Here is a 23,381-nt window from a genome sequence, read left to right as displayed (position 1 = left end):
TTTATGACCTTTTAGATATTCGAGTAAAAATAATGCTATTGTGTATTTTCCATAAAATACAAAAATATTACTTCAAAGATATAAAACAATGAAATTGTGTTCAAGTGTGAATAGCTCAAATGTATAATGTATTGAATAGTAAGGGGTCATATTTCTAACTACGACAATTCATGTTCGTGAATGACGGCAATCAGGAATACACATACCGAAAAATACACGAAACAAAATACAATTAATCTGGTTTTTCCATAGCATAAAATATCAATACTTTAGATTGCAAAATTTATCAGTGATATCAATAGTATTTAAACAACAAAAAATATTTAGTATTATATTATTAATCTAAAGTAATAATATGCTAATCGAACTGCCCGATATAATATTAATTATCGATTGGAAATAGCAGAAGAAAAACTTATAAAGCAGAAGTATTATCATTTGGTGAAAATATTTTATGATAAATGTTTTGGTTCTATTACAAAGTTTACTACTTTATTTTTATAAACAATTAATGCAAAAAAATCAATTATTTTCTTATCAAAAAAATTAATTTTTATGTTTTGTGTTATAAAGTTTTTCGTTTTTACTTTGGTCAACACTGCTAAAATTATGAATCATTGAATATTGAGTCAATCATCTGGTCGACCGAAAAATTTTACAACCCGTTATTTATTTGTGAATTTTTAAAAAAAATTAAATTATTGATATTAATATATAAATTTTCATTTCAAATAATTAATGAGATTTATTGCGTATTGATGATCGTAGAATATAAAAAAGGAGTTATAATAGATTCCCTAGTAGTAACGAATCGTGGCGCAATATTGTACTTTATATGGGCTCTATATTGTTTACCAATATTGCTATAATATTATTCTGTTAACATTTTCCCATATAAATCAAATATTAAAACCAATATAGGCCCCATATAAAACCAATATTGATAAACAATATTAAAATCCCATTCAAAACTAATATAAGCCCAATATTGAAAACCAATATAATATTAATATAAATAAACAATATTTATCCTACATAAAAACCCAATATAAGCTCAATATAAATTAACAATATTTACCCCAAATTCAAAATTATTATTTAACCCACATTTAAAAATAGTATTTAGTTTATATAGAAAAACAGTGATAACTTAACTCATTTGATAATAAAAGTTTATTTATTCTAAATGAATACATACATTTTTAAATAGTTTATGTATTGAATCTTAATAATTTTATTAACAATTTACACATTATTTTATGATAATAAGATATAGAACAATCAAAATATTTTCAGTCATTATAATAATTTGGAGGATCTTAATGGTAAATCATAATCTCATCTTTGTTAATCCTATCGCCTTAATTGTCTATTTATAAGTATTTTAATTAGTGATGGAAATTCTTATATTATTTGGATATTTTCACACATGTTTTAACATTTTCTTGCATTCGATCACGATTACAGCTGAAATAAGATAAAATATATTAATATTTTTTAGCAATATTTCTGGAATATATGGATTTTATAAACTCATAATAAATTCAATTACTTAGCTTTTAATATAAAAACATTTCTAGCATTGTAGTTTATTGAAAACTCATATTTTCTAGAACTCGATCACAGTTAAATCTGAAATAATTAAAAATACAGTAAATATAAAATGTTAACATTAATTTAAAACAGTACAATTATAATTTTAAATTAAAACAAAAAACTGTTGATGGAAATACGAACATCAAATATTCAAAAGCGATAATAAATTATTGAAAAGTCTGCATTTAATAAGTTTGTTAATATTTTTATTACCTTTTATCAAATCCATTTTTGCTATGTGATAGTTTTTATATTACAGCTGATTTTACATCCATTTCAATTTAGTCAATCTAGAATATATAAAACACATCATTGTTTACTAAATATGTATGTTGATTTATATAATATAAGTAATAAATATACTTACGTACTTTAACCATTTTTTTTTTGCTTTCTATCTCTTCATTAATAGCAATCAGAATACAAGGTATCCTATGAGCTATTGAGATAAATTTAACATATACACACACATGCATACGTACATGCACACAGACATACTCACACGCACGTTAACAGAAAAAAAAAAAAAATAGTAATCACTTCAGCAAGTGGTATACTAATTGGCTCAGGTCCTTCGGCCATTTACTGGAAAAACTACATATTTTGTGATCTAATGTTATGAAGTTATCATATACACTAACATACGTACATACATACGCACAGACATTCACACACACACTCTCTCAATAAAAGATTTATAAATATTTAATAGAGGTCACTTCATCAAGTAAAATCCTGCTTATATCAAATCACTCGGACATTTCTTCTTCAATCTTCTGTTGTTTGGAGTTGCTAACAGTGGGGCCATTAGTGTGTTTGGATGATTTTCGAGCTTCCGGTGATGTTTTTCACTGATTTATTTGATGACTTCATTAACGAACTGTATATTTAGATCGTTATGGATCATCTGATTAGTTACGTACCAGGGTGCTCCTGTGATCAAAAGAGTAATTTTTGATTGCATCCGTTGTATAAGAGCAATATTTGATTTGCTTGAGCAGCCCCAAATCTGAAGACCATAAGTCCACAATGGTTTAATTATCATATTATAAATAAGGACCTTGTTTTCTAGAGATAATTTGGATCTATGTCCAATGAGCCAGCCGAGTTCTTTAACTCGCGTTTTCATTTGCTTAACTTTAGTGCAAATGTGATGTCGCCAGGTGAGTTTTTCGTCAAAGTGAATTCCAAGATATTTGATGGTGCTGACTGTTGGAATTTGATTGCCATTTAAGAACACTGCAGGACACGATTGTTTGTTAAGAGTGAAAGTAATGTGGCTAGACTTAGACTCATTGATGCCTATGTTCCACAGTTTGGTCGAATCTTCAATCAAATTAAGATGATACTGCAGTTTTAAACAAGCAGTACTAGGGTTGTCATCAGTGGATAAGATTGATATGTCGTCTGCAAAAGTGGCGATTGTGGTAATAGACGTTGTAGGAATATCGCGCGTAAACAGGGTGTATAGGAATGGACCCAACACACTTCCCTGCGGTACCCCTGACTTGATAGGAAATACGTCAGACGACGAGGAATTAACCTTGATTATAAACTTTCTGTTGACAATATATGATGTTAAGATATTATGATACTTTACTGGTAAATAGAGTCTAATTTTTGTGACAAGTCTGTCGTGGCACACTTTGTCGAATGCTTGTTTGACGTCCAAAAAGACGGCGGTGCAATATTGTTTGGATTCGAATGAGTTATAGATATGACTGGCAATCCTGTGACACTGCTGTATGGTTGAGTGCTCTTTACGAAATCCAAACTGGTGATCAGGGAAGATATTGGATTCCTTCAAAATATCCTGTAGTAACAGTTTTTCTAAAATTTTTGACAATATAGGAAGAAGGCTGATTGGCCTATAAGATGTGACTAAGTGTTGATCCTTGCCAGTTTTTGGAATCATCTTTATTAAAGAGGTCTTGAATTGATTTGGCCAGTAGTCAAGTCTCACAATAGCGTTGAAGATATAGGTGATTATAATGAATCCTTTTACAGGCAATTCTTTGAGCATTCTGGGAGATATTTGGTCTATTCCAGGCGATTTTTTTGCTTTAACTTTCTTTATTTCACTAACTACTAATTTGAGAGACAAGAAACGTTTCTCGCTTTCGTGACTGCTATTATGGTCTAAAGCAGGACTAATGTTGACATTATAATTTGATAAATTGTTAGGCCGAAAAACTGTAGCTAAGTATTCCGCAAATATATCTGCTTTGTCTTTGTCACTTCTTGCTCATGCAGAGGTCTGGGTATCCATACGAACTGGAGGATTTTGAAAGTTAGGTTTAAGTTTATTTTTGACGGGTTTCCAGATAGAATAGTCAAAACAATTCAAACTGGATACATAGTTATTAAATCTCACTTGATTGAGTTCCTTTAACCTTGCTTTCAACTTGTTACTCAGATTATTGAAAATGTTTTTGTCTGTGGGCAAATGACTATGTTGCCCCCTACGCCTAGCTTTTCTTTTTTCTGCTATGAGCCTTTTTATTTCATATGTTGTTGTCTGGCAGGAGTTTTCTGTCGTAACAGGAGTAGGAGTAGCAAACTTTGCAGCATCATATAGAAGAGTATTAAAGGAATCGATGGTGTTTTCGATATCAGCGGAATTTTTAAGTTTAACTTTGAGTTTAACGTTGTCTTCTACGAACTTCCGGTAGATGTCCCAGTTTGTTTTACGGTTGCAGATCCTAGAGGAGGGTTTAGAAATACTTGCCGATGTGCTTATGCTGGCTATTACTGGACTATGGTCAGATGATAAGTCGTAGCTTGCTCGTACTTCCTTGTGAATTGAGCTTATACCCGATGATACAGAAAAGTCCAATAGATCTGGTTTTTTGGCAGGATCGCTCGGCCAGTAGGTGGGGGAACCTGAAGAAAGAACACTATAATTGAGTTTAAGTATTGTATCATATAGCTCTTTTCCTTTAGGATTATTTAATCTTGAGCCCCAATTGACGTGTTTGCTGTTGTAGTCTCCGCCGGCGATGAAATGACTACCTAGTGTAGAGAAAAAATCTTGAAATTGTGAACTGGTTATATTGTGCCTCGGCGGACAGTAGACTGCAGAAACACATAAGTTGAATGAATTCATTTTTATTGAAATTGATGTGGCTTGCAAAATTTCAGATTCGTATTTATCCAGCTCGTAATGAAGAAGATTAGATTTTACAATAATGGCAGTCCCACCATGCGCGGTGCCATCGGGATGGTTAGTGAAGTATGTCTTGTAATTTGGTATATCAAAGTTTGAATACTTGGTGAAGTGTGTTTCACTAATTAAAAAGATGTCGATATTGTTGTGTCTCAAAAATAATTCTACTTCGGCTTTGTGTTGATACAAGCCGTTAGCATTCCATAATCCTAAGTTTAAAATATTGGCCATTATTTAGCTTTATTAATGTTGATTAATGTTGATAACATTTTGACGATCATGGTGTTTTGTTCCATTAACTGGCTAAACATATTTCTAAATTCGGTCAGGAAATCAGACATCGATGGAGAATTACTGTTGTTAATGTGATTTTGATTGTTGTTAAATAGGTTTGATTGCGATTTTATTACCTGAGCATAAGACATATGCTGAGGGTTTGCGTACTGTGAAATTCTATTGTTGTATAGGTTGGATTTGTACCGGTTTGCATTTGTGTGTAAATAAGTCCCGTTACTTCTGCCTATTGTTGCTTGATCGTTATCTGCACCGACAAGGTGAAGGTAGTAAGAACACCCTTTGTAGTTTGCGGTATGATTATCGCCGCAATGATAACAAAGGGGCGGGGCTTCAGCTGCTTTTGTACACTTTTTAGACTCATGATCAGAGCCGCATTTTACACATATAAATCTGCGGTTGCAATAACGCTGGGTATGGCCGTACATTTGGCACCTTACACACTGCGGAATATTTGATGATCTTATTGGGGGCTCAAAATGAATTATTTGGTTTAACATTTTATTCATTTTAAAAATTGACGAATTGTTTTCTTTGGGTTCTAAGTCTATGTAAAACATGTTCAGCAGTTGTTTAGTTTTCGGGTGTATGATATTAGTAATATTTCTGACAGGATGACCTTCTTTTTCAATTGCGGCTTTGATATCATTTTTATCTGTAGCGTAGTGCAGATATTTGAGTACAACCCTGTATGAGCGTTCCGCTTTTATCTGGTAGGTATGAAAAACGACGTCTCTTTCACGCAGAAATTTAACAAAATTGCGGTAGTCTTCTATTTCAAAAATGTTGAATTTAATAGTTTTATTGGGTAGGTATTTAGTGATGTATTTGTTTTTATTAATAATTGAATTAATATCCGCTATCATAAGATTGTAATCTCGAACCCCGTAGACAAATAAAGGCGGAGGAGTAGATTTTTTATTATCTGTTGCCTCGTCTGATGGTTTAGAAACTTTGTTTTCTAGAGCGCTAAATTTGTTGGCTAATTTTATGGGAACGCTTACATTACTTACTGCGTTGTTCGGGCGACGTCTTTTAGCGAAAGTTACCTCTTGCCATGGGTTTTTATTCGTGTAATCAATCACATTGCGTGCAGTGGACTCTGGATCCATTGTTGCTGTTGAAGACAAATTACTTGTTGATGGAATAGGAGTTGGATCCGACGATGTTGATCTGTTTACTGCATCATCGTTATTTCTTTTTGTAGTCATCTGGTTCAGAACTAGTTGAGTAGAATTATTTTGGTCTTCGTGAATGATGTTAAATGATTCCACAATAGGTATTGTGGAGTGATAATTTATAGTACTCCCTGACGGGAGCACTATATTTAATTAAAAAGCACTGAATTCACAAGTAAAGTCACTTACTAGATCAAACACTACACTAAACTGTGACTAAATAAATGCTGTTTATTATGCTTGTTGATTGTACTCAGGTATTGTATAATCGATGTGTTCGCTTCGAGCGCTGAATGAAGAATACTTTAACCATAAAACTCAAAATTGTGTAACCTCTTGATTTTAATTATAAACTGTTCACAAAATATGTTCTTAGCCAATTATTATTTGATATCACAGATCATTTTATTTTTCACTAAATATTCACATTTTTCCAGACTTACTATATATTATGAATATTTTTTAATATTTTAATAAATTCTAAATTCAACAAGAATTGCTAAATGCACTGCGTAACGAATTTCATACTATTGAAAAATGCGAGGCTCTGCGCTTTGTTCGTTGGTGATGCAATAGACCCTAGAGCATTGTTAATCAAAGGGCGGTTCTAACATATTTTTATGTATTTTGATGTTTTTGTATCATTTTATGTTACGAAGTATACGCTCAATAATTTGTCGTTTTTAGTTTATTCAGTGTAGTAGTCAGTAAAGTATATCCATAACTCTCTTTTCATTCATTTCAATATGAGAGAGTTAGTAAATTGCATAATCAGTGAAACGTTACTTAGAAAATATTCAAAACAAAATTAATAAAATTGCTATTAATTATCATTATATCAAATATGTTTACATTTAGAAAATTTTTAATGTTTATATTTATTATTAAATTTTTTTTCTGAATTATATTAAATAAATTTTATCTTCACAAAACAAAATTAATATTACACTTAATTTATTTTACGTTTTGGGCTTATGGAAACGTCTAAATTTATAAATATAAATCGATATATTACTAGTAGATATAACAGATTTAAATAATATTAATACATACCAAACCAGGAAAAAACAAATTTAAGCAAGTCTTGTGGATAACCACAAAATTTCATTATTTAACTTTTATTTTATTCGAAGTTTTGATTTTTTTTTCATCAAACATTTTGTTTAAAATTGTATTTTTTTTCTCGCTGTACTGACATTATTTAGGTTTGTTATATATTCTACTACTATACTTTTGTACTACTACAATCTTGGATAATTTTGCTTTAGAATTTGCTAACTTACTGAATGATGACATACATACAATGTCAAAACATACATATTATATAGTTAAAATATTTATTGATTTTTTTAACGTCCCGTTGGGTAGTTATAGTTATGGAACGAAAATCGAAATCGATATTCGAAATCGAAAATGAAAATTTTTTATATCTTCACGTTTGATAATGGATTTTTTGGCACTAATTGATGATTTAAAATTGATTGTTTTCTTGACCAATGTGAATGTTATTTATTTCCCAAGTTCGATAATAAAGAAAAAATAAATGTGAATATAATATTTACAATTTATATTGAATTCATATAAAATTTATATCAAACTGTTAATTACGATCGAGCTGATCAATGATTAGCTATGTATTAGCTAAGATATCAATGAGTTAAATTCTGTTTTTTACATGAATTAAATAATATTTTTAAATGTGGGTTAAATAATAATTTTGAATTTGGAGTAAATATTGTTTATTTATATTAATCTTATATTTAATTTAGCTTTAATCATAATTTTGGTGCTAATTAATTATTTAAAGTTAATTTTTTTCGTAACCCTTATAAAGACTACATATTTTCCAAGTTCGATAATACTAAAGAAACGAATCGTGGTTGCCAAAAAAAAAATGCATAACCCCCACATTTAAAATTTATATTGAATTTATAAGAATTAATTGCAATCGAACATATGACTTTTTAAAAGCTTTAATCATGAGTTTGGTGCTAATTAATTATTTAAAGTTAATTTTTTTCGTAACTCTTATAAAGACCACATATTTCCCAAGTTCGATAATACGAAAGAAACGAATCGTGGTTGCCCAGAAAAAAAATGCATAACCCCCACATTTAAAATTTATATATATATATATATATATATTTTTTTATTTATTAACTGGCCTCGACTCCTTAGTCATCTAGCCATTACAAATTACAATACAAATATAATTATAAACTAAGTAGAAAATTAAAATTAAAAATCACACTACCAATGAAGAATAGTTACAATAAATAAACCTAAAATCATCCTACTCTATAGCCTTATATTGGATTCATTTACAAAGTCTATCAGTATTCTGTACCAATCAATGTTATTACTACTAATGATGAAACTAGCATTTATAGGAAATGTCACATTCCGCTGTTGAAGCTTTTTAAACAGAATTGTTCGTTGCCTTTCATACAATGGGCAACTCCACAATATGTGATCTATTGTATCCAGTACAGTGCTGCACGAACAGAACGGGTCTTGTTTGATCCCAATCCTAAATAGATGAACATTGTTCTTCGTGTGCGCCAATCTTAATCTGCATATTGTAGATATCTCTTTTCTATTCCAGTTCAATTTTTCAAACCATGTATTTCTGAACACTATCGGTTTACACGGTCGGTATAATATTCCTTTTGACGCTGATTCGAAATCAAATATTTTTTGCCAATTCAACATCCCCATTTTTGTGATCTTTCGTTTCACATCCACGGCAGGAGCTTTTTTAATTAAAGTGGCTGATTTTTGTGCCTCTTTGGCCAGGCTATCTGCGATCTCATTCCCGGTGATATTGTAATGGCCTCTTATCCATACTAATTCGATCTTATAGTTATTGTTGTTTAGCTTTTCTATTTTTTGTAAACAGTCGAATATTAATGGATTGCCATAATCTTTAGGCATATTTAAGGCATGCAGTGAGGACATGCTATCAGAAAAAATTATTGCCTTCTTTAATTTATGTTCCTTAATTAGGTCTAGCGCATTGTTGATAGCCGTCAATTCTGCAGTAAATATTGATGCCCAATCTGGGAGTTTAATTTGAAGCTGTATATCCTGGCTTGGTATGTATACAGCACAGCCAACGCCGTCATCAGTTTTTGAGCCGTCCGTATAGATATGTATATACTTTTCTCATCTAGTGTTCAATAAGGCGTGCAATTCCAGATTGATTATTTTCTTATCCATATTCTTTCCAATGACTAATTCGTCTGATAGGTGTATATATTTTTTGGGAATCGTTGCTTTCCAAGTCACTGTGTAGTACGCCAATCTGTTGCTTATTATGATGTTATCTTCTAAAGACGTTTTTCAAAAAAAAAACAAAAGTTTGTCATTATAGAAAAAGCGAAAATAAATTTTGCAAAATAAATACAGTAAATATCATTAATTTTATCTGTAAATAGTGCATAAGCTATTGCATAAGTGATTGGACATTTATCGAATGTTTCCCAATGATGAAAATAATACCAAAAGCCATCAATCTAATGAAACGTCAATAATGGATTGGGAAAAAATGGATTTAGAAATTCGCCAAATTAAGTCAAGGAAGGTAACAAAAAATAAGAGACCAATTACCGAATCACTTCCACAAGCTTCTTCCGAACCTGTAATCAATTTAGAAAATCAATCTGATTAGAATGAAAACACCAGTAAGGATTCAGACTGGATTCAAATAAAAAATAAAAAACTCAAACGCACCCAAAACGATGATCCACAACCGATAAAAACGACAACCTCAGACTATTGGCTAAACCCAACACCAACAAGAAACTTTTATGAAGTTTTAGCCAGTCCTGATACTGAGGAAGTGACCGAAGCGAAAGCTATGCACAATAGACCGCCGCCTATATTTATACACGATGTACGAGACATAAAACCATTATCAGTACTTTTGGAAAGCGAAGCAAAAAATTTGTCTAAATTGAAAGTTATTGATGATACAGAAGTGAGAATAAATCTTGACAACCCACAACTATATAATAAAATTATTAAATTATTGAAAGAAAGAGACACACAAATGCATTATTTTCAAGATAAAAGAAATCGGACTTTTAAAATTGTTGTCAAAAATTTGCATCACAGTACCGATGTCAATATTCTACAAGAGGAAATTCAGGCTCTAGGCCACAAGGTAGTTCGCATCGCAAACCTCAAGAACAGGCTTACAAAACATCCATTAAATATGTTCATTGTTGAGCTGGAACAACAACCAAATAATAAAAATTTTTACAAAATCGAATTTTTGTACAAAACCAAAGTAGCGATCGAGGCTAAGCGATTTACTAAAGAAATCGTCCAGTGCACACGCTGTCAAAGGCACGGCCATACGCGGAACTATTGTCACATGACCCCGAGGTGTGTGAAGTGCGCACAAAATCACCTGACAGAGAAGTGTTCATGGGAAGACAAGATCAATGACCAAGTGAAGTGTGTTCTATGTGGTCTAACCATCCTGCCAACTACAAGGGATGCAAAATCTATAAGGAACAATTTGAGAAAAAATTTCCATCACCAAGACAGAGAACATCACCAATTCATGGATCAACCTCAAGTGTTAAACCAGGTACCTCATACTTATATGTAACACGTAAAAATACTGTACTGCCTGAATATCAGGACATTCCATCAACTACTAATCAGAGTTCGACAAACATTAATAATATAAACGATCTGTCAGAATTGAAAGAAATGATAAAAACACTTACTGAACAAATGAGCACTATGCTTAATTTACTCACAACCATTCTAGCAAACAAATCATGCATTTCAAACTAACAATCTGTTTATGGAATGCAAATGGCTTGTGTAACCACACTCAAGACCTTAAATATTTTTTAACAATCAACGATATAGATATCATGCTTATATCGGAATCACATTTCACTAACAATAGTTCCGTACGTATACCAAATTATATAGTTTATAATACTCCGCACGCAAGTGGAAGACCTCATGGAGGAACTGCGGTTATTATAAAAGCTAACATAAATCATCATGAGGCTGAACCATTCCAGAAGGACTTTCTTCAAGCAACATCTATTTCAGTTACTATACCATCGCATAACCAGCTAGTTACTGCCATTTACTGTCCGCCTAAACACAGGGTTACCGAAGATCAGTTTATAAATTTTTTTAATACTCTGGGCAGTTCATTTATAGCGGGAGGAGATTATAATGCTAAGCACACATTCTGGGGTTCTAGACTGATCACCCCTAGGGGTCGAGAACTTTATAAATCGATGGAAAAAAACAATCTTAAGCCAATATCCACCGGCGAGCCTACTTATTGGCCAACAGATCTTAACAAAATCCCCGATCTAATAGATTTTTTCATAACTAAAGGTGTTAACAATAATTGTTTAGATATCAAATCAAATTTAGATTTAAATTCTGATCATCCGCCAATTATTCTGCAATATTCTACAACTACAGAAGTAAATCAAAACTCATATTTTCTAACAAATAGATTTACTAATTGGTCATTATTCCAAGAGATAATTGATGAAAAAATTTCTTGCAACATACCTCTTAAAAATGAACAGGATTTAAACTTGGCGATAACAAACTTCACAATTCTACTATCATCAGCAGCTCAAAAATCTACTATACATTCAAATGCAAGTAGAAAATCTAATTATCCTATTAACATTAAAAAAATTATAGCTCAAAAACGCAAATTGCGAAAAATATGGCAAACCACAAGATCACCGACCGATACAAATTTAACTGTGCCTGCAGGAATCTTAAGACTTTATTATATGAATATATGAATGAATGCCTTAAAAATTATTTAACTAATCTTTCATCCACTAAAGACACAAAATATTCTCTTTGGAAGGCAACGAAGAGATTAAAAAGGCCGATAGTACATATACCTCCAGTGCGTAAACTTGATGGTTCCTGGGCAAGAAGTTCAGAAGAAAAATCGGAAGAATTTTCAGAACACTTGAAAAATTCATTCCAGCCTCATCCCAGCAGTTGCAACGTAAATGATGAAGATTTTATTCATAATTGTTTACAGAATGAATCTATACCAGGCCAAATAGTAAAACGCATAACGGTGACCGAAGTGAAAAATTATGTGAAGGCTGCAAATCCTAATAAATCTCCTGGACCAGATAAAATTACGATAAAAATGATAAAAGAACTGCCAGAAAAAGGATTTAGATTATTAACAATAATATTCAATTCAATTCTTAGATTAAAAGTGTTCCCTCAAGCTTGGAAAATAGCTAAAATAATTCTTATACCTAAACCTGGGAAAGATCCTCATTTATTGTCTTCCTATAGACCAATTAACCTACTTCCTTGTGTTTCGAAGATATTTGAAAAATTATTACTCCAACGCATTAAGTCAGAATTGTTGAATCAAAACCTAATTCCAAATCACCAATTCGGCTTTAGAGAACAACACTCAACCATAGAACAGGTACATCGCCTAGTAAATATAATTAACGAATCGTTCCATGCAAAAAAATATTGTTCGGTTGTGTTTTTAGACGTTGCGCAAGCATTTGACAAAGTATGGCACACTGGTTTGTTGTACAAACTAAAACTCTGTTTATCAGAACCGATATTTTCAATAATAAAATCGTTCCTTGAAAATAGGGAATTTTTCGTCAACATTAACAACGAGGAGTCGACCAGAAGAAAGATCCTTTCTGGGGTGCCCTAGGGAAGCGTCCTTTCTCCAACTCTATTTCATATATACACAGCCGATTTTCCTTTATACTCCGGAACAAGCGTGTCGACATTTGCTGACGATACATGTATCATTGCCTCCAATAAAGATCCCGCAATTCGCAACAATTACAAGAACATCTAGATATTGCTACAAAATGGCTTTCTTTATGGAGAATTATGACAAACGGCTCAAAATCGACGCATATCACTTTCACGCTGCGTACTGGTATATGCCCTACAATTAAGTTAAATGGACAGGAAATCCCAGTAAAAGATAGCGTAAAATATCTGGGAATACACCTAGACACAAAATTAAACTGGAGAGTTCACATTAACAAGAAAAAACAGCAGATTGATGAACTATTCAAAAAACATTACTGGCTACTAAATAAACGTTCCGAACTATCGACGAATAACAAGTTAATTATTTATAAATGTATTTTTAAACCAGTGTGGTCTTATGGGATTCAACTACGGGGCACCGCCAAAAAAACCAATCTACAAATTATTCAGCGAGTGCAAAACAAGATCATAAGGCAGGCACTGAATGCACCTAGGTACGTTCTCAACTGGCTGATTCACCAGGACAGCAACATAATGACAGTAAATGAAGAAATGAAACAAAAAACAAACAACTACAAAAAAGAATAGACGAGCACCCAAATTACTTGGCCAACAAAGTATACTCAGAAGCGCGCCCAACAAGACTAAAACGAAAAATTCCAAACGATCTTATAAATTTGTAAATTATTATTATTATTATTATTATTATTGTTATTATTATTGTTATTATTATTATTATTACTATTATTATTATTTTATTATTATTATTATTATTATTATTATTATTATTATTATTATTATCTTACTATTTCTATTATTGTTATTTTGTTATATTTTATTATTTTTCTAGTATTATTTTATTATTCTGAAATTTTATTTATATTATTTATTACTCTTATTTTTATTATTATTTGCTTATATTTTACATTAAATCATATTACGGATATTATTTTCATGTAAATTTTATCCTTTGCTCTTTTATTTATTTAAATGTATATTATTATTTATCAATATTACTTGATGTTAATAAATTAGCAGTTGTAATAATTATTGAAATTTAAAAAAAAAAAAAAAAAAATCTTCTAAAGACTTTAATGAATGGAAACCAGCAACTAGCGTAGGGATCGGTTTATTAAACCAGTACCTATTATTGAAATGCCGAACTGCCAGTGCCTCTAACTGATTTTGAATCCATGAATGATCAAAATTAAATTTTTTTATCAAGAATCTATTTGTTAGTACTTGTTTTCTTATATCTAAGGGGGCTTCCCCGGCTACAGCTAATAAAGAGTTAGTGGGGGTTGATTTTAAAGATCCCAGACATGCTCTTATAGCTGCAAATTGCGCTCTACTCAACTTTTTATGTAAGCCTGCGGCCAATCCTCCGTAAATTTGACAGCCATAGTTGAAATGGGGTCTAATGATAGCTTTGTATAAAGAAAGACATGCATTTGGGTGTGTACCCCAGCTGGTGTTACATACTATTTTGAGTAAATTAATCCCTTTCTCGCATTTGAATATCTCGCTTATGTGCTTGTTGAAATTTAATTTTTTATCAAAAGTCACACCCAGGGTTTTAATGTTTTCTAATATTTCGATTCTTATCGTGTCAATATCTATTACATGCATATTCTTGGGAAATCTATGCCTGGTAAAAATTATGCTTTTGGTCTTCCTCGGTTCCAAAGCAAGTCTATTATTCCGCATCCATTCCAAATCTTTTGATATGGCATTAGACATTTCTGCTCTGCACTGCTCTACTGAGTGAGAAACTGTGTACATAATCAGATCGTCTGCATATTGTAGCTTTTTGACTCTTGTCCCTTCTGACGATATAAAGTCTGCCATATAGATGTTAAAAAGGAGAGGGCTCAGAATCGAACATTGTGGGATGCCCGTATATGATGTCCTTGGCCCTATTAGACGATTCTTATTTCTCACGTAAAATTTTCTATTGGATAGCAGTGACATAATCATAATAATAATACTGTCTGGGATCTTGCAATTATGTAGCTTCTTTTTGAGAATATTATGATCAACATGATCATATGCCTTTTCAATATCTGCCGTAACTAGTAGCACTTCTTTTTTATCTGACAATGCACTATATAGATCTACAAGTAGCTCGCTTAACAAGTCGATTGTACCTTTTCCTCTCCTAAATCCGAATTGATATTTATTTAATATACCTTTTTTTCTCTATGTACCATTCTAATCTTTTTTTTAAAATGCTTTCAAATATTTTCGTGAGACAAGGAAAAAGCATTATTGGTCGATAGGACTTATGATCACTTGGATCTTTTTGCGGTTTTAGTATTGGCACTAGCACCGCAATTTTCCAATCTTCCGGGATCCCACCTGAATTTAATATAAAATTGAACATTTCAACTATTATACATTTGAATACTTTGGGACTTTCTTTAATCATAATGTATGTGATGTTATCAAATCCTAGAGAGCTGTTTCTTTTGTCTTTTATTGCCAGTTCTAGCTCCTCATAATCAATGCGTCCTTCGATTTAATGAATTGCGTAGTCATCACTTGCTTCTTCTGCTTGGTCTTGGGAGTATTGTACGGGACCAGGTACAAAGTCAGGCGTGTGGATCTTCAAAATTGTCTCACAGAAATTGTCACTCATTTGCTGAATTGGGGACTCGCCATTATTTTTATTATTTAATCTTTTTACAATGTTCCATAATTTATTAATGTTTGTATTTCTATTGATGGAATTCACGAATTCAAGCCATTTTTCTCTTTTTTTTGTTTTAAATAGTTTTCTAGTCTGTGCTGTATTTTTTTGGAGCTCCAGGTAATTTTTGTAGTTGAATTGAGCTTTTAGTCTCTTAAATGCTATTCTTCTTTTTCTATCTTGAATTTCGCATTCATTATCCCACCATTAAGCCGGTTTAAATGTATCCGATCTTGGTAATTTATACTGTTTGATGTGCTTAGTGGCTGTATTATTTATTGTTTCTTGAATAAAATTGTACATATCTTCAGAATCATTTGGAATGTTTGATGTCTCTAAAGTCTCTTCGATATCTAATCTATACTCATTCCAATTTGCCTCCTTAGTCATCCATTTTCTGCTTGGATACCATCCTACTCTCGTATTACATTTGAATTGCATCTTTATTAAGATAGGCAAATGGTCAGAGCTTACATTGTCTGGTATTACGCTCCAATGAAGTCTATCATGAAGTGAAGGCAAACAGAAAGTCAGGTCGATGGTGGCTGATTTCTTCCTAGGCGTTTGAGTTGTCGTATGCGTTCCGTCATTCAGCATTAACAGATTAAGGCTATCTATAATATCGTAAATAATAGCTCCTCCTCTGTCAATTATTTCATTACCTCAAGCTAAATGTTTGCTATTGAAATCTCCTGTTACAATTGTTCTGACAGGAATCTGTTCTATGATATTATTGATTAGATATAGATCCTTTGTTGCCTGTGGTGCGCAATAAATTGAAACTAAACAGAATGGAATAGCCGATTTAATTATTACCGCGGTCATTTGCATGTCTCGGTTACTTAGAGAATGTGCGAATTCTTCGCACGGAAAGTTATTTTTGATCAATATGGCCGAACCACCGTAGCCGTCCTGTCTGTCCTGTCGAAATATGTTATACCCTTTGAATTTAACTAATTGGCCCTGTTTCAGCCATGTTTCAGTAAGAGCTGCCATATGAATTTTCTTATGAAACATAAGATTTTCGATGCTTTCCTTATTTGCTCTTAAAGATCTACAATTTAATTGTAAAATATTTATATTATCCATTTTTGGTTGGTATTTGTTATAATTATTTTTTCACTATCTTCTAACTTTCGTTAGAATTGACTACACTTATTTTATTGTGTATTTCATCTTTATTACGATTATCTATACCTGTTTTATTATTCTGGTTTAAGTAATTCATCATTATTCTTCATTCAGCGCTCGAAGCGAACACATCGATTATACAATACCTGAGTACAATCAACAAGCATAATAAACAACATTTATTTAGTCACAGTTTAGTGTAGTGTTTGATCTAGTAAGTGACTTTACTTGTGAATTCAGTGCTTTTTAATTAAATATAGTGCTTCCGTCAGGGAGTACTATAAATTATCACTCCACAATACCTTTTGTGGAATCATTTAACATCATTCACGAAGACCAAAATAATTCTACTCAACTAGTTCTGAACCAGATGACTACAAAAAGAAATAACGATGATGCAGTAAACAGATCAACATCGTCGGATCCAACTCCTATTCCATCAACAAGTAATATGTCTTCAACAGCAACAATGGATCCAGAGTCTACTGCACGCGATGTGATTGATTACACGAATAAAAACCCATGGCAAGAGGTAACTTCCGCTAGAAGACGTCGCCCGAATAACGCAGTAAGTAATGTAAGCGTTCCCATAAAATTAGCCAACAAATTTAGCGCTCTAGAAAACAATGTTTCTAAACCATCAGACGAGGCAACAAATAATAAAAAATCTACTCCTCCGCCTTTATTTGTCTACGGGGTTCGAGATTACAATCTTATGATAGCGGATATTAATTCAATTATTAATAAAAACAAATACATCACTAAATACCTACCCAATAAAACTATTAAATTCAACATTTTTGAAATAGAAGACTACCGCAATTTTATTAAATTTCTGCGTGAAAGAGACGTCGTTTTTCATACCTACCAGATAAAAGCGGAACGCTCATACAGGGTTGTACTCAAATATCTGCACTACGCTACAGATAAAAATGATATCAAAGCCGCAATTGAAAATCATCATCCTGTCAGAAATATTACTAATATCATACACCCGAAAACTAAACAACTGCTGAACATGTTTTACATAGACCCAAAGCCAACAACCCAAAGAAAACAATTCGTCAATTTTTAAAATGAATAAAATGTTAAACCAAATAATTCATTTTGAGCCCCCAATAAGATCATCAAATATTCCGCGGTGTGTAAGGTGCCAAATGTACGGCCATACCCAGCGTTATTGCAACCGCAGATTTATATGTGTAAAATGCGGCTCTGATCATGAGTCTAAAAAGTGTACAAAAGCAGCTGAAGCCCTGCCTCTTTGTTATCATTGCGGCGATAATCATACCGCAAACTACAGAGGGTGTTCTTACTACCTTCACCTTGTCGGTGCAGATAACGATCAAACAACAATAGGCAGAAGTAACGGGACTTATTTACACACAAATGCAAACCGGTACAAATCCAACCTACACAACAATAGAATTTCACAGTACGCAAACCCTCAGCATATGTCTTATGCTCAGGTAATAAAATCGCAATCAAACCTATTTAACAACAATCAAAATCACATTAAGGGGGTCTTCCTATGTGATGAGTTGAAAAAATTGATTTTTTTTTATTTCATATTTCGGTAGATTATACCTTTAAAAATAACATATTAAAATTTCAAATCGATATCTCAAATAGTTTTTGAGTTACAGCCATTGAAAAAGTATACATATAGTATATAGTACAACGATCATTTTATCTTTAAACGCGTTTTTCTCAAAACTGTGTTTTTCAAACTTGTCTCCATTGTATCTCAGAAACGGCTGGACCGAATTACTTGAAATTTACAGGGCACATTCAATATATTTAAGCGCATGGAATGATCTATTATCAATCAAAAATTTCAAAACTACGATTTTTTATAGCAAAAAAACAAAAAAAAACGCTTAATTTGCAACTTTTATTTCAAATGTCTATAAAACATCCAATTTTTTTTGTATTCATTTGATTGTAGTTCATTGCGTGCTTTTAAGCCTACAAATTAAAACGCCGTTTATATTTTTTTGGTCAGATAAGCCGATCAGCCGGAATCGTGGAGACAGTGGGAGCTCTTTTTTTTGAGGGGGGGGGGGGTGTTTAGAGCGCTGTAACTCTAGTTGGACTAAATTTTTTTAGCTGAAATTTTATATTTATACTGTCCAATTATGTATTAATAAATGATAAAAAACTTGAAGCTCTAACTATTTACTGGTCGTAGAAAAGACATTCTAAAATATCCCTAGAAAACAGGCCGTCACATAGGGAGACCCCCTTAACAACAGTAATTCTCCATCGATGTCTGATTTCCTGACCGAATTTAGAAATATATTTAGCCAGTTAATGGAACAAAACACCATGATCGTCAAAATGTTATCAACATTAATCAACATTAATAAAGCTAAATAATGGCTAATATTTTAAACTTAGGATTATGGAATGCTAACGGCTTGTATCAACACAAAGCCAAAGTAGAATTATTTTTGAAACACAACAATATCGACATCTGTTTAATTAGTGAAACACACTTCACCAAGTATTCAAACTTTTATGTACCAAATTACAAGAGATACTTCACTAACCATCCCGATGGCACCGCACATGGTGGGACTGCCATTATTGTAAAATCTAATCTTCTTCATTACGAGCTGGATAAATACGAATCTGAAATTTTCAAGCCACATCAATTTCAATAAAAATGAATTCATTCAACTCATGTGTTTCTGCAGTCTACTGTCCGCCGAGGCACAAAATAACCAGTTTACAATTTCAAGATTTTTTCTCTACACTAGGTAGTCATTTCATCGCCGGCGGAGACTACAACAGCAAACACGTCAATTGGGGCTCAAGATTAATTAATCCTAAAGGAAAACAGCTATATGATACAATACATAAACTCAATTATAGTGTTTTTTTTACAGGTTCCCCCACCTACTGGCCGAGCGATCCTGCCAAAAAACCAGATCTATTGGACTTTTTTGTATCATCGGGTATAAGCTCAATTCACAAGTAAGTACGAGCAAGCTACGACTTATCATCTGACCATAGTCCAGTAATAGCCAGCATAAGCACATCGGCAAGTATTTCTAAACCCTCCTCTAGGATCTGCATCCATAAAACAAACTGGGACATCTACCGGAAGTTCGTAGAAGACAAAGTTAACCTCAAAGTTAAACTTAAAAATTCCGCTGATATCGAAAACACCATCGATTCCTTTAATACTCTCCTATATGATGCTGCAATGTTTGCTACTCCTACTCCTGTTACGACAGAAAACTCCTGTCAGACAACAACATATGAAATAAAAAGGCTCATAGCAAAAAAAAGAAAAGCTAGGCGTAGGTGGCAACATAGTCATTTGCCCACAGACAAAAACATTTTCAATAATCTGAGTAACAAGCTGAAAGCAAGGTTAAAGGAACTCAACCAAGTGAAATTTAATAACTATGTATCCAGTTTGAATCGTTTTGACAATTCTATCTGGAAACCCGTCAAAAATAAACTTAAACCTAACTTTCAAAATCCTCCAGTTCGTATGGACACCCAGACCTCTGCATGGGCAAGAAGTGACAAAGACAAAGCAGATATATTTGCGGAATACCTAGCTACAGTTTTTCGGCCTAACAATTTATCAAATTATAATGTCAACATTAGTCCTGCTTTAGACCATAATAGCAGTCACGAAAGCGAGAAACGTTTTTTGTCTCTCAAATTAGTAGTTAGTGAAATAGAGAAAGTTAAAGCAAAAAAATCGCCTGGAATAGACAAAATATCTCCCAGAATGCTCAAAGAATTGCCTGTAAAAGGATTCATTATAATCACCTATATCTTCAACGCTATTGTGAGACTTGACTACTGGCCAAATCAATTCAAGACCTCTTTAATAAAGATGATTCCATAAACTGGCAAGGATCAACACTTAGTCACATGTTATAGGCCAATCAGCCTTCTTCCTAGATTGTCAAAAATTTTAGAAAAACTGTAACTACAGGATATTTTGAAGGAATCCAAAGTCTTCCCTGATCACCAGTTTGGATTTCGTAAAGAGCACTCAACCATACAGCAGTGTCACAGGATTGCCAGTCATATCTATAACTCAATCGAATCCAAACAATATTGCTCCGCCGCCTTTTTGGACGTCAAACAAGCATTCGACAAAGTGTGCCACGACAGACTCGTCACAAAAATTAGACTCTATTTACCAGTAAAGTATCATAATATCTTAACATCATATATTGTCAACAGAAAGTTTATGATCAAGGTTAATTCCTCGTCGTCTGACGTATTTCCTATCAAGTCAGGGGTACCGCAGGGAAGTGTGTTGGGTCCATTCCTATACACCCTGTTTACGCGCGATATTCCTACAACGTCTATTACCACAATCGCCACTTTTGCAGACGACATATCAATCTTATCCACTGATGACAACCCTAGTACTGCTTGTTTAAAACTGCAGTATCATCTTAATTTGATTGAAGATTGGACCAAACTGTGGAACATTGGCATTAATGAGTCTAAGTCTAGCCACATTACTTTCACTCTTAACAAACAATCGTGCCCTGCAGTGTTCTTAAATGGCAATCAAATTCCAACAGTCAGCACCATCAAATATCTTGGAATTCACTTTGACGAAAAACTCACCTGGCGACATCACATTTGCACTAAAGTAAAGCAAATGAAAACGCGAGTTAAAGAACTCGGCTGGCTCATTGGACATAGATCCAAATTATCTCTAGAAAACAAGGTCCTTATTTATAATATGATAATTAAACCGTTGTGGACTTATGGTCTTCAGATTTGGAGCTGCTCAAGCAAATCAAATATTGCTCTTATACAACGGATGCAATCAAAAATTACACGTATGATCACAGGAGCACCCTGGTACGTAACTAATCAGATGATCCATAACGATCTAAATATACAGTTCGTTAATGAAGTCATCAAATCAATCAGTGAAAAACATCACCGGAAGCTCGAAAATCATCCAAACACGCTAATGGCCCCACTGTTAGCAACTCCAAACAGCAGAAGATTGAAGAAGAAATGGCCGAGGAATTTGATCTAAGCAGGATATTACTTGATGAAGTGACCGCTATTAAATATTTATAAATCTTTTATTGAGAGAGTGTGTGTGTGAATGTCTGTGCGTATGTATGTACGTATGTTAGTGTATATGATAATTTCATAACATTAGATCATAAAATATGAAGTTTTCCAGTAAATGGCCGAAGGACCTGAGCCAATTAGTATACCACTTGCTGAGTGATTACTATTATATAATTTCTTTTTCTGTTAACGTGCGTGTGAGTATGTCTGTGTGCATGTACGTATGCATGTGTGTGTATATGTTAAATTTATCATAATAGCTCATAGGATACTTTGTATTCTGATTGCTGTTAATAAAGAGATAGAAAAAAAAAGAAAAAAGAAAAAGTAATTCATAATGGTATGTGTATCCCATTTTAACTTATATATAATTTCATCTATCTCTTTACATTCTTTATTTCTCTCACATTATATTTTTTCTCGAAGTTTCAATGCCAATTCTATAAAATGATTTAATTGTCGTTTATTTTCTTCCTTTTTATTGGTCTTATTACTGTTCAGGCTTGGTTGTTCTTGGTTTCTTTTTTCAGGTTTTTCAGTTATCTGGTCGCTGTTATATCGATTGATCGGCCTCAAGTATTCTGTTCGACGTTTATACGTAATATTTCTTGGTTTATTCATTAACATTAATCTGTCTTTATCAATGTTAATTTCTTCTTCATTTAAACTATTCAATAATTCATATTTATTTTTATGCCTGTGTGAATCCATTTCGGTATTGCCATTTAGTCTCGGAAACGATGAATTAAACCCCGGATTGTACGGGTTGATCTTAGCAGCCTCAGCATATCCTTTTTTCCACATCCTGTTTTTAGCTTCAAGATAAGATATGTTATGTAGTGCCATCATTTCTTTTATTTCTATATTAACTTTGAAGAATTTACATTCTTTGTCATTTGCTTGATGGTTTCCATGGCATACTGCAAATATAAAGTCTGACACGATGTGGCAATTTTCATGAGAGTGTTCTTCTGAACAATACCGGCATCTTATCTTGCTTTTGCATTGATTTTTTATATGTCCATAACGCCAGCATTTGTGGCATTGCATTACAGATTGAATGTAAGGACTGACAGCACACCTAACCGAATACATTGAGACGTATTCTGGCAGATAGTTACCCCTAAACACTATTTTTACCATTTGTGATTTCATATTTATTTTTTCTAAGTTTCTTTTTTTAATGCATTTGACATCTAATATTTTAATATCCGATCTAATAACATCCATGATTTTTTGCTCATCCATGTCGGGTTCCACGTTAAAAATAATGCCGGTTCTGTATAATTTATGTCTTGGGATGTACGTTCGTATGTTAAATTTTTCCAAAATTTTCTCTTTGATTAATATATTAGCATAAAAGTAGTCTTTAAATACTAATTTGATTTTGTTTCTCTCGATCTGTGAGATATCTATGATATTTTTGCTTATGTTAAGCGATTGTTTGTATATCAATCTGCCTAAAGCTAGA

Source organism: Ctenocephalides felis, unplaced genomic scaffold, assembly GCF_003426905.1.
Source record: "Ctenocephalides felis isolate EL2017-DRISC unplaced genomic scaffold, ASM342690v1 CF-g0.4_SCAFFOLD_01886, whole genome shotgun sequence".
Taxonomy (NCBI): domain Eukaryota; kingdom Metazoa; phylum Arthropoda; class Insecta; order Siphonaptera; family Pulicidae; genus Ctenocephalides; species Ctenocephalides felis.
Note: the sequence above shows the minus strand (reverse complement) of the source record.